At 40.7% G+C, this 17,156-nt stretch overlaps 1 long non-coding RNA gene across 4 annotated transcripts in view; it reads right to left on the reverse strand.

Annotated features, from left to right (window-relative positions):
- Window positions 1-2,914: 2,914 nt before the first annotated feature.
- LOC108544694 (uncharacterized) overlaps window positions 2,915-17,156 on the reverse strand; it is a 44,529-nt gene continuing 30,287 nt past the window's right edge. For 2 of the 4 annotated variants that reach the window (XR_001889931.1, XR_001889933.1), the window contains exons 3-4: window positions 5,862-5,922; window positions 2,915-3,556 (exon numbers count right to left, since the gene is read on the reverse strand). This is a non-coding gene — a long non-coding RNA (uncharacterized LOC108544694). The remainder of the gene's footprint in view (window positions 3,557-5,861; window positions 5,923-17,156) is intronic. The other 2 variants (XR_001889932.1, XR_001889934.1) reach the window with 2 other exon arrangements.

Below are 17,156 nucleotides of genomic sequence, written 5' to 3' on the forward strand. Positions count from 1 at the left end.
AAAAAAAAAAAAAAAAAAAAAAAAAAAAAAAGATTCCAGTTTCTAACCAGTAAATGACCCAGCATGTTCCATCCCTGGGAATGGAAACTGCAAGGGCCCAGCAAACAACTAGTTGGGTCTCAGTTGCAGGAGCAGCTCTATGACGAACCAGGAGTACTAGGGAGGAGGAGAAAAGTCTCATGCTGCCTTGCCATGAGGGGCTCAGGGTCATAACCCAAAGTCTCAGTTTTCTCCCAGCCCATTATCTGATGGGACTGAAGTTCCTCCCCGTGAACTGTCCAGGGCTGAGCTTGTATGTCAGTGTATCAGGATAAGGAGACATAAGAAAGGACCTTAGGACAAAAGTCGGTCATTACACTTAACTAAGTACTCAGCCTATCATTCAGCAATTCTCAGATCTAGTTGATCAGAATCCCCATACCCAGTTCCTCGTGTGGAGTCCAGGAGTCTTCATCTTTAAAATACTTCTGTCAGGAGATGCTACTAATCAGCCAGGTCGAGATCCCTGCCCTCGGGGAAAACCAAGCTTGTTCCCTAACACCTGGGAGTCTCAACAACCTTGTTTTCACTTCTGCCAGTGACTCCTGCAGTTATCTTTCCTTATAGGAAATATTACAAGACAGAAATATTCTGAGCCGCCTGAAGTTTCGATGAGCAGTATTCTGAACACACCAGAGGTACATTGAATTAGAATGTCTAGAACTAGGGCTCACGAACTTCCATGCCTAAATTCCCCAGGTGACTCTTACCGAGAACCATAGTGCAGAATGCCAGCATCTTGGACATGGGGCTAGGAACTTCCCTAACATTCCTGGCACATGAAGATGCAAATGTGTATTTCATTGATTTTATGTATTATATTGTACCTTGTTTGTGATTATTCATTATTCATAATTTATACTGACAACTTGCATACAAAGGCTGACAGAGAGAGTTGGGGAGGCAAAGCCACTAACAGGCATGTGATGCCTACTATATGCCAGGGACTGTGCTGGGTGATGTGCCTATATTTTCACCGTTAGGCCTTCATTGATGTGTCCAAGACAGTGTCTGGCATGCAGAGGGCCTCAGTGATGGGTTGTGATAGGCTTCCCTAGAGAATAAAAACCATATACTTGATCATAGCACCTCTTCTGCTATGGTCATGTTTAATTCAATAAATGATTGACTAATAATAAATAATAGTAACTAATTAATAACTAATAGGCACCATGCTAGATGCTGGGGATAAGTCAGTGAATAGAATAACCATGGAATCAATAGTCCAGTGGGAAGATAGACATAAACCAAGAGTTGCACAATTAATCAGTTAAAATTATGACAATATTACAAAGTGAAATCACACAGTGCTTTGAGAACAAAGACCAAGTGTAGTGACCTGCTACAGAGAAGGTCAGGGGAAGTTTCTATTAAGAAAGGACATGAAACAAATGATAGGCTTTATTATAGTTAAGAAAGGAAAAGCTGTGTTCTGGTGGAACTTAAGAGAAGGTACTGAAAAGAGTGTTCCTTTTTGTTTTACTTAAACATTTTCCCACCCAGTAAAGGGCTAAGTGATCGTTCTTTCAGCCTACCTGCTAGATCAGAGTGGGTTTTTAGAGTAGTGCTAGCCTCATCCAATTGCCCTCTACTCCTGAGGCATTTGCCTGTGCTGTCTGCCCCCAACGCCTGGGACATTTACCTTCAACACCTGGGGCACCCCCATGACTGTTTGGAGCCTAGTGTCCTGATGGCCTGCCTCCTCAGCTTCTCGAGGCCTCACCCCAACCCATCATGACATTCCCAACAGCATCTGCTACTTGAATGGATTCTCTTTGTCTTCTAAGAACTTTCCTCCATGGGGACACAGGAACATCATGTCTCAATTTTCAGACTCCTATTTCTGCCCTAAAAGAGTGTAATTCCGCTTCATTCATGCAGTCAGTATCTGTGAGGGTCTACTGAGTGCCAGGTTAGGGTCCAAGATAAAAAAGAGACAGAGATGCTTACATCAAAGTTTTCATAGTCTGAGAGAGAGATGTAAATCAACAACTTACAATGTAGTATGGAAGGTATGAACATAAGCAATGAAGAAGGTGATCATAGTGATTATGATGTTAGCCAGAATACAATAGACACTTATTCATTCACAACAGCAGATAATTTTGGAGCACCTACTATGGGGGTGAAAAGTATTGGTGAATAAAACAAACATAGTATATGCCCTTGTAACATTTAGAAGAGGAGTGAAAGGCAATAAACAAGACAAACAAGTACATTTGTAATTGTAAATTATGGTAAAATCAATGAAAGAAATTAACAGAGAGCAGTGCTTGAGAGTAATGGGGAGTGGATCCTATTCGGGTAATGTGGTTGCTACTAGGAATTAGACATTCTAGGTAAAAATCTGCCACTTCTAGACTCTGTGATTTTAAGCAAGTTACTTACACTCAGTTTCCTCAAAATAAAAAAAAATAATATTCAGGTTTACTGTCGGGGGGGATCAAATAGGATAAAGGTTGTAAAAGAATTAAATAATTCCTGATCTGCGTAGTAAGTACTCAATATGCTTGTCATTGTTATTCTTTACATTGTTACTTCATCTCTTCAGTTTACTTTTAGTCTTTTTGAACTTCCAATGCCTCTTCCATAAAATGGAATAAAGCATCTAGCTCAGAGAGCTGACAATATGCTCCAGGTATTGTCAGCTGCTATGTCTGTGTAATATGATTATGAAGGTATTCATATGACTAACAGTTTTTAACATCGGTCAAGTTCAAATCATGCTACCCATAGCAAGCAATAGTGAATGAAATGTGTTTAAAATGTATATGTCTTCTATAAGAATGAGTTGACATAACGTTGTGATATTCAAGACGGTAGATGTATTAGATAGCACAGACAGTACAAAGATCGTACATTTCCATCATCACAGAAAGTTCCATTGAACAACAGTAATATAGTAATTCCAGACACCAAAGAAATGTGTTGACACAAGGAATTCTGTACACCAGATATTAGGGGTAAAGTAGGCTTTTGGAGGCCATTTAAATCTTTCCACCTTTGGATTATGTGATGTTAACAACTGCTCACATTTGTCCAGCATCGGCAGCTTTCAAACCACTTTCACCTCTTGATTCATTTGTCCTTACGACTACCCTTGAAGAAGGCAGGAAGGATATCATTATCTCCACTTTACATTGGAGAGAAACAATTAACAAGAGTAGTAGTAGCAGCTGCTGACATTAACTGAATGTTCACCTGTGTTTGTAGGTTCATGGTGGTGCTAAGTGCTTTCGTGTTTTTAATGAGATAATGAAGCTCAGAAAGGTAAAGTGGCTTTCTCTGGCCATTCAGTAAACTGGAAACATGTCTTCCAATTCCTGGGTCAGTGCTCTCCCCACATTCTGTCCTTTCTTGAACAAGTTGAATTCCAGATCTCCATTATTGCAGAGACAAAGTTCTTCCAGCCACCAAGTTGTCAGAATAGGGTGTTCAATAGAGACTTGGCAATCAAGGGCACGTCAAGCTGAGCATCCTTTCCGTGCAGCTTCCAAATGGCTGACCCTCTCTCCTGCTGAAACAATGCAGCACATGAAGATGAACTTTAATTCGCATTCAGCCTCAGTGGCCCTGTCAACAGCTGCAGAAACAGCTGTTCCCCTCTTGATGCTACCCTCTCCCCCTTTTCCCCAGCTAATTGCTACCAACTAGTAGAGTGGCTATGAATATTGTAGGTCTTATCCCCTTCAACAGCTTCTATCAAGCTGTTATTATTTCAGGCCCTTCTTGTTCAAGTAGTGAGATCTATTCTGTTTGAATGGTTAATTCCTTTTTTTTTTTTTTTTTTTTTTTTTTTTTGAGATGAAGTTTTGCTCTTGTTGCCCATGCTAGAGTGCAATGGTGTGATCTCGGGTCACTGCAACCTCCGCCTCCCGGGTTCAAGTGATTCTCCTGCCTCAGTCTCCCGAGTAGCTGGGATTACAGGCATGTTCCACCACGCCTGGCTAATTTTGTGTTTTTAGTGGAGACAGGGTTTCTCCATGTTGGTCAGGCTGGTCTGGAACTCCCGACCTCAGGTGATCTGCCCACCTCGGCCTCCCAAAGTTCTGGGATTACAGGTGTGAGCACTGTGTCTATCCTGAATGGTTAATTCTAAAATCTAATTGTTGAGTATTTTAAACTCCACCTGGCACACTTCAAAACATCATATTGTATTTAACCTGAAGCACTCCTAAGCAAGAATAAGCCTTAAAAATACTCACCAATCATCTGAAATATGGTTATTGAGGGTTTCTTGTGTCAGACACTGTGCTAAGTGCTAAACCTACCTCTGAATTTGTAGTCCTCGAAAAAGGGTACAAATAGAGGACCATGTGTCCTATGGCTAAATACTTCATGGTTATAAAAATCAAGCTAACTGTTAAATAAAATCTTTTTTATCCCTCACCACCTTTGACAAATTTCATTAAAACCCAGATGGTATGGCTATAGATTAGAATTCTTGGGCTCTTCAAAGTTCAATGCTGGACTGTGACAGTGTAGGAGAACCAGCCCCCAGCCCAGTTTCTGTCTCTTCCCATCCATACTACAAAGGGCCTCAGTTAATATGCCAATGGACACCTCTACCCACATGTCCAAGCTCTATCCACACCTTTATATATAAGACTCCTTAGCGACTCCTTGAAATGAAGGAGCATACACCAGCAGGTATATACTTTCTGCTCTTGGAAGGATGGATGCAGGGAAGAGGCCTATGCTGGCTTGGAGTCATGTGAGCAAAGAAATGTGGACATATGTAATACCTAGCCGAACATCAAGTATATAATAAGACATCAATAAATAATAGCTATTATTGCTACCATCATAGGCAGAATGAACTACATACAGTTTATTTAAAAGCCGCATAAACCACAGTATATACAACAAAGCACAAATAATATTTAGTGTGGCTTTGGCTTTACCTTAATTCCTTCTCACTAAGAACCTAGAAGAATTCCTTACTCGGAAACAGCAAAGCATCAGTTCGTTTTCTCTTATTTATTAGCCTTGTATTATCCTGATCCTTTATTATGTGTCAGTCCTCTTTTTGGGTGCCTGCCTATGAACATCTTCCTACCTCTGTAGACTGGTTACATTCTGGCATTAAGGCTCGATGCCAGTTCTAGCTAATTCTGTTATTTTCAATGACTCAAGTTTTCACTTAAAATACAGAGCTTTTAACAATTGCACTAATATAGCTCTAGCTAATACTGTTTCTCATAGCTAAGTGCTATGCTGGAGTACAGAAATTTAGACTCTGCTCAGTCCTTACTGGCATCCCAGCCTTTTTCTGTTTCCTTATGTAATGAAAGTAGATTATCTATATCTTTATATCTATCTATTTATATATCTGTGTGGGGTATATATGTGTAGTTTATTTTTCATCATCCTTTGAACTGGGGGAAAAGTACATATATATGTATTTTTTTTCTTAATTGAATCTCAACACAATATTTTTCTGCTGTTAATATTTCTGTCTTAGAGAACCTTGGTTATAAAGAAGAGAAACATATTCAACCTTGTTTTAGAAGTTCTTTACTTTTTTAATGGATAGAGCGGAATTTCATAGACCCCAAGTATAGAAAATCTCTCCTCTTTTTGATTCTTTCTGAAGTATTAAATAATCATTAATATTTCTATTTAGTTGTAGGTGTCTTATTTTATTATGCAAAAGCTTATTTCAATAATTTCAAAGTCTTTTTTGTGGTACAACACACTTAAGCTACAAAATCCTGGGACTTTTTGTCAGCATATCTTGGAAGCATCCCAAGACCTTGAATCATGGGGTGAAAGAAGACCAATGTTTCCCTAAAATCTGATACATACATCCTGATACATACATACATTATGTCCCGGTCTGTGAGCGCTACACACGTCATCTCCTTTCATCTTCATAGCAACCTGGGGAAAGAAGGCACAGAGAATTATGATCCCTGTGAAAGATGATGAAACAGATGCTTCTAAAGTTTAGAGATCCATCCAATGTCATATGCCTCCTAAGTGGAATCTTAGTCCATTTGCCTGAAAACCCCTGGCTGTAATATCTTACTGTGTCACTACATAAAGATTCTTTGTAAAAATCTCCTTTAAAAATCAGTTTTTTTGTTTTGTTTTGTTTTGTTTTTGTTTTTGTTTTTTGAGGCAGAGTCTCGCTCTGTCGCCCAGGCTGGAGTGCAGTGGCCGGATCTCGGCACACTGCAAACTCCGCCTCCCGGGTTTACGCCATTCTCCTGCCTCAGCCTCCCGAGTAGCTGGGACTACAGGCGCCCGCCACCTCGTCCAGCTAGTTTTTTGTATTTTTTTAGTAGAGACGGGGTTTCACTGTGTTAGCCAGGATGGTCTCGATCTCCTGACCTCGTGATCCGCCCGTCTCGGCCTCCCAAAGTGCTGGGATTACAGGCTTGAGCCACCACGCCTGGCCTAAAAATCAGTTTTATATCAGTAAATCACTGAGGGAGAGCAATGATAGAGAGTCTATGAATTAAAATTCAGATTTTCTTTCATAAAGACTAGATTTTATCTTATATCCTATTTTAATGTTAATTTGAGGCCAGGTGTGATGGCTCACACCTGTAATCCCAGCCCTTTGGGAGGCTAAAAGGCAAGAGGATTGCTTGAGACCAGGAATTTGAGAGTAGCCTGGGCAACATAGTAAGACCCATCTTTACAAAATAAAAATAAAAATAATTAGCTAGGTATGGCACATGCACTAGGAGTCTCAGCTACTTGACAGTGCTGAAGTGGAAGAATGGCTTGAGCCCAGGAGTTAGAAGCTGCAGTGTACCATGATGGCACCATTGCACTCCAGCTTGGGCAACTGGGTGAGACCCTCTGTCTAAAAATACCTTAATAATATTAACAATAAAATTAATATGTTCTAGGGTAACAAAGAAGAAAGAATTCCCCAGAATATGAGGGGTTTGCTTCAAAAATGGGACTAAGCCGGGTGTAGTAGGTCACACCTGTAATCCCAGCACTTTAGGAGGCCAAGGTGGGCGGATCACCTGAGGTTGGGAGTCTGAGACCAGCCTGACCAACATGGAGAAACCCTGTATCTACTAAAAATACAAAATTAGTCAGGTGTGGTAGCACATGCCTATAATCCCAACTACTCGGGAGGTTGAGGCATGAGAATCACTTGAACCTGGGAGGCAGAGGTTGTGGTGAGCCAAGGTCATGCCATTGCACTCCAGCCTGGGCAACAAGAGTGAAACTCCAACTCAATAAAAAAAAAAAAAAAAAAAAAAAAAAAAAAAAAAAAAAAGGGACTTACTGCAGGCTGAAGTTGCCACTGTATCTATGTCTAGAAATTGCATATTTAATCTTGGTTCATCCTTTCTTCTTCCTTGATAAAACAATTCTATTATTCAACATTGAATTTAACAACTTTTACCAAGCATCTTCTCTGTGCCTAGCACTATGACCTGCATGGGTTGAACCCTGGACTCAGTGGTCTTGTACCCAAGTGTTTATGGAGATAATGAGAAGAAACTCTTGATCACATTCTCTCTGTTACTAATAAAATTCTACAATTTATAGAATTTATTAACATTCTTTATAAGTCTGAGGAGGATAAGAAAGTGGAGTTCAATGCAGAATAAATAGCCCAAATCTGCATTATTAAAAATTATCTCCAGATTTATTGTGCTGTGGGAAAGTAGTGGTAAAGGGGCAGTAAATGTTACTTATTTAGCTCTCTTCATATTTAAGTGCTTCTCACACTAAAGAATAATGGCCACACAGGCCTGGCAGAATCTGAGAATGTTAATCACTATTTTGAAGTCCCTGGGTGGGGATTCTGGAAGGAGGAAGGGGAGGAGAAGGGTGGTTAGTGGATATAGATAATATAGTTACATGACTTACTCCAAACTCAAGCCCTAAGACAAGTTCCCAGGCTAAACCTAAAATGATCTTTCTCTTCCTCTCAAATCAATTTTTGTTTAAAAAAAGAAAAAAGAAAGAAATCCATAGGCAGTGTTAATATCTTCACTACAGACATCCTAGTTCATTTTGTGTGTGAGCGAGTTAAAGCATTGCCATTGTAGTTTCCCTGCTTTCATCCTAAGGCTTTAAAGAGAAGGAGATGAAGACTTGAAATATACAGTTGATTCTTGAGCACCTACAGAGCATCATTCTTCAAACATAGCCACTGCCTGAAGACTCAAGTGCAGGGAGTGGCAGGAGTGACTGCCATTTACTTGCTGTGTGACTTTCAACAAGTCATGCACTCTCTCTGAGCATCTGCTTTTTCATCTGTAAAATTATAACTCCTATATCTGTCTTGCTGGGTTGGAGTGTGCAAAGGTGATACTCAAAAGATTTAACAACTTGTGGGTCATGGGTATTGAGTAATCAGAAGGGATTTGGGCCTTGGTATTAGAGCAGCGTCTAAAGTCCTCCCCTGTGCCATGTGTCATTCCCTTGGGTGCTGAACTAAGAGAGGTCAAGGGAGTCCTAAAGAAGAAGCAGGGTGACCAGGAATCAGGAATGGTAGAGAGGGGAGCAATCAAACATGCTGGGGCAACAGCTATTTACCAATGTCTACGAAAGTATTTGAATATTTGAACAACCAATACCTCTATTTCTGTGCATACCAGTTAAATAGCTTGGTATTGAGGATTTGAGAATTAAATTAGCTCATCTATTAAAGTGTTTAGCATTTGGCCCCGCACAGCAGAGTAGGCACCCAGAAAATGTAATTTGCTTATTCCTTTTCCCTTCCTTTCCCTGTCTATCTCTCTGCACACTATGGTCTTCCATGGTTTGCAGTGGGCTTATTCCTTAGCCACTGGGCAAAATAGTCTGTCTCTTTTTGCAGTAGATTTTTGTAGGCATAAATGTTGCAGATTGATTCCTAAAACATCTGAGTCAAAATTCTTTGTTGCTCTTTTGCAAATACAATTGCATACCTACTTTTAAATTCACAGTGTGCTCGAGGTTGTCCAAAACTAGAATTCCCGGGGCATGAGGTAACTCTGACATGGTAGAAAGCAAAGACCCCAGGAATCAACAGACCTGAGCTTGATCATGACTTTGACACTCTAGGCAAGTCACTTTCCCTCAGAGTCTCAGCCTCTCACCTGAATAAAAGGAGGAAATCTGGCTGAGATTAGTGGTACTGAACCTTAGCTGTACCTAGAATCCCCGGGGAAGTTTCAAATATGTGAATGCTTAAGTGCCACCCACAGAGTGTGATGTAAGTGTTCTTGGATTAAGCCTGAACACTTGGATTTTTCAGCCCCTTGGGTTATTCTCATGCAAACGTTGAGAACCTATGCGCTGGATGATCTCTGAGCTCCAACCCGGTTCGATGCCCTCAGTTAGGCTCTGATCCTACACATCCTTCAAGCCAAGCCGAAAACTGCATTCATGTTGTTTACTCTTAATGACCTGTGGCAACAGAATACCTGAAAACTCATGAATAAGAGATCTTTAGGATTTATCCGATATTTATACCTTCCATTGCTTATCACCAGAACTTACTTGTGTCTGGAAATTTTTGTCATTTTAGTTTGGTTTATTGACATTTGGCTAATATGGACAATTTTTCAGACCTCAACTAACATAGTGATTGATAGTGACTCTAACATCTCTGAGTGTATTAGTCCATTCTCACACTGCTGGAAAAAACTACCTGAGACTGGGTAATTTATGAAGAAAAGAGGTTTAATTGACTCATAGTTCTGCAGGATTAACAGGAAGCATGACTGGGAGGCCTCAGGAAACTTAAAATCATGGCAGAAGGTGAAGGGGAAGCAAGCACACAGTTACATGGCAGCAGGAGGGAGGGAGAGAGAGAGAGAGCAAGCACGAGAGCAGCTCTTGGTTGAAAGTGAGTAGCAGAGGGCTACACACTTTCAACCAATCAGATCTCATAAGAACAGCCAGAGGGATGCCTACCCCCATGATTCAGTTACCTCCTACCATGCCCCTCCTTCAATACTGAGAATTACAGTTCAACATGAAATTTGGGTGAGGACACAGAGCCAAACCATATCATTCAGGCCCTGGCCTCTCCAAAATTGCATGCTCTTCAAAACTTCATGTTCTTCACACATTTAAAAAAACAATTATGCCTTCCCAACATTCCCTCAAAGTCTGAACTCATTCCAGCATTAACTCAAATGGCCAAGTCTGAAGTCTTATCTGAGGCAAAGCAAGTTTCTCCTGCCTATGAGTCTGTAAAATCAAAAACAAGTTAGTTACTTCCAAGATACAGCAGGCTTAGAGGCATTGGGTAAATGCCCCCATTCCAAAAGGAAGAAATTGGCCAAAACAAAGGGTTTACAGGCCCTCATGCAAGTCTGAAAGCCAGCAGGACAGTCATTAAATATTAACACTCCAAAATGATCTCCGTTGACTCCATGCCTCATATCCAGGCCACACTGATACAAAGGGTGGGCTCCCAAGGCCTTGGGCATCTCCACCCCTGTGGCTCTGCCAGGTACAGCCCCTGTAGCTGCTTTCATGGGTTGGCATTGAGTGCCCACAACTTTTCTCAGTGCATGGTACAGCTATCAGTGGATCTACCATTCTAGGGACTGGAAGACAGTGACCTTCTCACAGCTCCACTAAGTAGTACTCCAGTGGGGACTCTGTGTGGAGGCTTCAAACCCAAATTTCCTCCCAGCACTGCCCTAGTAGAGATTCTTCATGAGAGCTCTGCCCCAGCAGCAGACTCCTGCCTAGACATCCAGGCGTTTTCATACATCCTTGGGAATCTAGGCAGAAGTTCATAAACCTCAGCTCTAGCCTTCTGCACACCCACAGACTCAACAGCATGTGGAAGCCATGAAGACTGGGGGTTTGCACCCTCTGAAGTCATGACCAGAGCTGTACCTTGCCCCTTTTAGCCATAACTGGAGTTAGAGTGGCTGGGATGCAGGGTACCATGTTTCAAGGCTGCATGGAGCAGCTGGGCCCTGGGCCTGGCCCAGGAAACCATTTTTCCCTCCTATGCCTCCAGCCTGTGATGGCAGGGGCTGCTGTGAAGGTCTCTGAAATGCCCTGTAGACGTTTTCTCCATATTCTTGGCCATTAACATTTGGCTCCTCTTTATTTATGCAAATTTCTGCCGAAGGCTTGAATTTTTTCCCAAGAAAATGGGCTTTTCTTTTCTACCACATGGCAAGGCTAGAAATTTTCCAAACTTTTAAGCTCTGCTGCCCTTTTAAATATAAGTTCCAGTTTCAGATCATCTCTATGTTCACATATATGAGCATACACTTTTAGAAACAGCCAGGCTAAAGTGGTGGCTTATGCCTGTAATCCCAGCATTTTGGGAGACTAAGGTGGGTGGATCACTTGAGGCCAGGAATTCAAGACCAGCTTGGCCAACATGGTGAAACCACATCTCTACTAAAAATACAAAAGTTATCCAGGCATAGTGGCCCATGCCTGTAATCCCAGCTACTCAGGTGGCTGAGAAACAAGAATCACTTGAACCTGGGAGGCAGAGATTGCAGTGAGCTAGGATCACACCACTGCGCTCCAGCCTGGGTGACATAGCCATAGCCAAAACCTTGTCTTGAAAAAAAGAAACAGCAAAGCCAACTCTTGAATACCTTGCTGCTTAGAAATTTCTTCTGCCAGATACCCTAAATCATCCCTCTCAAGTTCAAAGTTCCACAGATCTCTAGGACAGGGACAAAATGCTGCCAATCTCTTTGCTAAAGCATAGCAAGAGTGAGCTTTACTCCCATTCCCAATAAGTTCCTCATCTCCATCTGAGACTATCTCAGCCTGGACTTCATTGTCCATATCACTATCAGCATTCAACAAATCTCTAGGAAGTTCTAAACTCTCTCATATCTTCCTTTCTTCTTCTGAGCCCTCCAAACTGTTTCAATTTCTGCCCATTACCTAGTTCCAAAGTTGATTCCACATTTTCAAGTATCTTTATAGCAGTGCCCCATTCTTCTGGTACCAATTTTCTGTACTGGTCCATTTTCACACTACTATGAAGAACTACCTGAGACTGGGTAATTTATTTTTAAAAAAAAGGTTTAATTGACTCACAATTCCACAGGATTAACAGGAAACATGCCTGGGAGGCCTCAGGAAACTTACAGTCATGATGGACGGTGAAAGGGAATCAAGCACATCTTCACGTGGTAGCAGCAGAGAGAGAGCATGAGAGAGAGTAGGGCGAGGTGCTACACACTTTCAAACAACCAGATCTCATAAGAGCTCTATCATGAGAACAGCAAGGGAGAAAACTGCCCCCTGATTTAATCACCTCCCACCAGCTCCCTCCTTCAACACTGGGAATTATAATTTGAGATGAGATTTGGGTGGGGACACAGAGCCAAACCATATCACTGAGGAATGACCAACTGAGAGCAAAATTAAGTTACTAGTGATTATAAATAGTTGGCCTGACAAAATTGTCTTCTCTTAGCCAAACTAACTCCTCCTATTACTAATAACAGGGCATTGTGTAGAGGGCTTTTTAACAGAATTAAATAGACATGCATGTGCCTGATGGATAGTTTTAGGGGAAAATGGTGAGAAATTAAGTATATAAAGTAAGCTGGACTGGAATGGTATGATGTTCAATGCATGTTGGTTTCTCAAATGACTTTAACAAACTGATTAATCAGCAGGGTTGTGGGAAACAAGGGTAGGGCTGGCGAGTTTCAGATGCAGCTGTGCTATTGACTATCTCAGTGCAGAGACCCTGCACACAACAAGCGCTGCTTCCTGTCTACCCTTTTATGCAGCAATTAACACATCAGAGAATATGAAATGGCAGCCTGAGAAACATGAAGAATCTCAGAAGAGCCGACTTTAAAAGGCCAAGCAAGTAATCTCATTTAGTTCTCTCCTTTCAAAGATGAGGAAACTGAGCCCAGGGAACTGAAGCGATGTTGTAAATGTTACATGGCTAGTTACCTGGCAGAGTTTGAACTTGAACAAAGCTCACCTGGCACAGAGCCCAGGGCCTTCTCCTTTGTATCACAACAAACCAAATGGAAGCCACGACTGTATTCAGCTGTGAGAAAACCCCTGCTACACTGGCTTAAGACATTTATATAGGTTTTGAATATAGTAAAATCAAGGGTAGGTGTCTGGGGCTGGTGTGGGAGATCCACAACACCATCAGGGACTCAGACTCTTCTCACTTCCTTTTCTGGCATCCTCAGCATGGTCCCCAGAGCCCAACCACCTGGGGTCAGATCCTGCCTTTATCACTTGTTAACTCTGAAACCTTGGACAAGCTACATCACCTTTCTGTGCCTCAGTTTTCATATCTTTAATAATTGGCATAAGGTTTTTTTTTTGTTTTGTTTTGTTTTGTTTTGTTTTTTTTTTTGAGACGGAGTCTGGCGCTGTCTCCCAGGCTGGAGTGCAGTGGCCGGATCTCGGCACACTGCAAGCTCCGCCTCCCGGGTTTACACCATTCTCCTGCCTCAGCCTCCGGAGTAGCTGGGACTACAGGTGCCCGCCACCTCGCCCGGCTAGTTTTTTGTATTTTAGTAGAGACGGGGTTTCACCGTGTTAGCCAGGATGGTCTTGATCTCCTGACCTCGTGATCCGCCCGTCTCGGCCTCCCAAAGTGCTGGGATTACAGGCTTGAGCCACCGCGCCCGGCCTGGCATAAGGTTTTAATTGTTTTATCTATAGAAAGTGCTTAGAAATGTCTGTCTGAAAGTAAGGGCTATTTTATGATAACTTGTATTTTATGGTTGTGGTTTTGTTGCAAAGCAGTTGCAGTATCATCAGCTATCATACCTGCTTGCTAGAGAGAAAGAAGGAAGAAGAGTCCTTTCATTGCCAGACTTTGTCTTTTTATTGAGGAAATGAATACCTTTATTGTGGACCTCAATTTGCATCTAATTGGCTAGAACTGTGCCACATGTCTACCCCTACCTGAAAAATAGTATGGAAGATCACATATTTTAGACACAATGCTATTTTAAACAGAACAATGTGCTTATTAGTAAGTAAAAAGGGCGAATTGGTATTATGTAGGCAATTCTCCAGTGATCTCATAACTGTTCAACTTTGCCACCTAAAAGGTGTGTGATCTTGGGAATATTGCTAACTCAACTAATGCCCAGTCTTCCTAACTATAATTTCCGATAAGAATCATTGCTTTACCTAACTCAAGGGTGATTTGAAGATTAAATAACCAATGCATCATAAGGCACTTTATCATCTCCAAAGTGATCTGTAAATACATTATTTAGTTACTTTACCTGGTAGTAAGAGTACAGCCTTTGACCCCAAATTATGCTCAATGATACAGATTTGAAAAGATGGTGTTCCAAAAATAAGAATGAGAATGAATTTTAACTCATTCATTACACTATGGGAGAAAAAAACAGGTTGTTCCAAAATGCCCAATTTCACTTTAACTCCCCCTGAAACCAGCTGTCATCCTGTGGCCTATCCAGGAGAAAATCTCTATGGGTGATCTATGGGTAGGGAGGACCAACGAACACTAGAAGCAGGAGGTACCATGGAAAACTATCTTTATCTCTTTCTATAAGACCCATTAGAAAAAGACTTATTCTACAGCTCTTAAAGGTATAAAAAAAATAGTCTTATCTACATTGAAAATACTGACTTTTATGTCCTGACAGTCAAAATGGTTAACAAGTGATATTATGTAATATATACAAAAATGTCAACAAATCTATGGATGTTTTGTGTGTACATGTTTTATACTGCACTGTATATGTTTACATATTTTCCCCTATCTGTGATGTCTGCTGTGCTGATGTATGTGCATTAGAACATGCAATCTTATAGTCAAATTTTATCTGACATTATTAAATCCAATTCTTAATATTTCAATCTTAGAACTCAGCTGCTCAGAGATAAAATGTGTTGCTTCCCTGCAATGTGCAATGTAATGACTTCCCTGTCGCTAGAGGAATTCAAGCAGCATCTGAATGTCCATTTGGTGGAGCTATGGTAGAAGAAATTTAAGTTTCAGAGGCTGAAAGGGGGTGCAGGGTAGGGGAAGACTAGATCACATGATCCTTAAAGAGAACTTGGAAATTTGTGAGTATAAGTGAGTAAAATATCATCTCTCTTTATTATGCAGATATGGACCTAATCTTCAATCTCATTTCAACTAAATATGGATATAGATGTGGATTTACATTGTTGTATTATATTGCATTATATATTTATATTATATTATTATTATTTATATTGTTTCATATTCAATAGAGAATAAGCTAATTGGTGAAAAGCACATCTCACTTTCTCTGTGGTGAAAGGGATGGTAGAGATCCACTCAATCTAATGCAATCATCTTACTGATTGAAGCCAAGTTCGAGGAAGAGAGACATAGTCAAGGTCATTCAGCTAGACAATGCCAGAGAACTTTTCATTTCCTCTTTCAAATGTACATTCCAAAATGAAAATTCTTTATGAGGGCTAGTTTCAGTATCTATAGATATATCTCTGAAAGATGTCCCAGATAAATAAGTCTAGTAAGTTCATAAAGAGATGAAATCAGGAAAAACTTTTTTCAAGTGCTAAATCTTTCAAAAAAAAAAAAAAAAAAGAAAAAAAGAAAGAAAAAAAGAAACTAGTTGTCTTGGAAAGTTGGGCAGCCTTCCTCACTGTAGATCCTCATTCTGAAAGTAGACTTAGAAAAGGTTGTTGTAAAAAGGACTGCTAGAATGGATGAAAATATATTAGTTAAAATAATGCTAAATGCTGTGACACATAAACTATAACACGCAATTTATTTCTCATTCATATAAAATCCATTCAGAGGCAGGGACTGAGATACTCTGATCTGTGCAATCATTTAAGAACCTAGGGTAATGGAGACTTAACCATCTTCAACATGTGACATCCAAAGTCACATGGGCCGCAACATCCCAGACAAGAGAAGAGAGGAGGTGACAAGATGTTTTCACAGGACAAGCCTGGAAATGATATATATCACTTCCTCCTATATTCCAGGGGCCAGAACCTCAAATACATAGCCACACTCAACTACAAGGGAGGCTGGGAAATGTATTCCAGCTCTTGACGACCAGGAGAAAATTGAAAGAGTCTGGTAGACACCTAGCTAATCTCTACTCCTGTGAATGTGGTCGACATGATCTTTAAGGTTACATCCACTCTTTTCTGTGTTTTTCATCTTTCATATCTCCATTTCATTTTGTATATATTTTTTCTATCTAATCTTATAGTTCACTGATTCTCTTCAGTTGTTCTAATCTGCTATTAAATAATTCCATGTTTTTCTTAATTTCAGTTTCTGTATTTTAAACCTCTAGAATTTCCATTTGCTTATTTTTTAGAATTTTCAATTTATGCTGAAATTATTATTATTATCTTTTATCCCTTGAATGCATTCAGCATAGCTATTTTAAACGTTTCTATATTACAATTCCATTATCTAGATTCCCCCATAGGCCTGTTTCTTCTGTGTTGTTTCTACTGATTTTCAGTCCTCTCTCTTATCTCCTCTTATGCTTGCTTACATATATATTCATTCTGCTATAATGCATTCTTTTCAGAAAATATGTACATTAGCTTCTGGTGTATTTATTAATGTCAGTAGCTAGCCTAGATCAATCCAATTTGAAATCAATATGTCATATTGTCTAGTCTTTAAAGCTAGACTTCATTCTCTTGGAGGGCAAATGTATTTCTGATTTACCTTAACTCCCAGAGTATAGACTTTTTGAACTCCTCAACTGGAATTAAAGGGGTGTATCACAATGACACCCCCTAGCTTGAGACTGAACTCTTATTTTTTGCCTTATTAGTTCCGTGAATCTGTTGAAAGCCCTATTTATAATTTCTCAGTTTCTTAGATCCCTGTTCCAGAACTAGCAGACACTTGTAGTGAAAAAACTACTTCAGGCCAGGCGCGGTGGCTCACGCCTGTAATCCCAGCACTTTGGGAGGCCGAGGCAGGCGGATCATGAGGTCAGGATATCAAGACCATCCTGGCTAACACAGCGAAACCCCGTCTCTACTAAAAATACAAAAAAAAAATAGCTGGGTGTGGTGGCAGGCGCCTGTAGTTCCAGCTCCTGGGAGGCTGAGGCAGGAGAATGGCATGAACCTGGGAGGCAGAGCTTGCAGTGAGCCAAGATCACACCATGCACTCCAGCCTGGTCGACAGAGCGAGAGTCCTTCTCAAAAAAAAAAAA

This window comes from Rhinopithecus bieti, unplaced genomic scaffold (genome assembly GCF_001698545.2).
Source record: "Rhinopithecus bieti isolate Rb0 unplaced genomic scaffold, ASM169854v2 scaffold_26607, whole genome shotgun sequence".
Classification (NCBI taxonomy): Eukaryota; Metazoa; Chordata; class Mammalia; order Primates; family Cercopithecidae; genus Rhinopithecus; species Rhinopithecus bieti.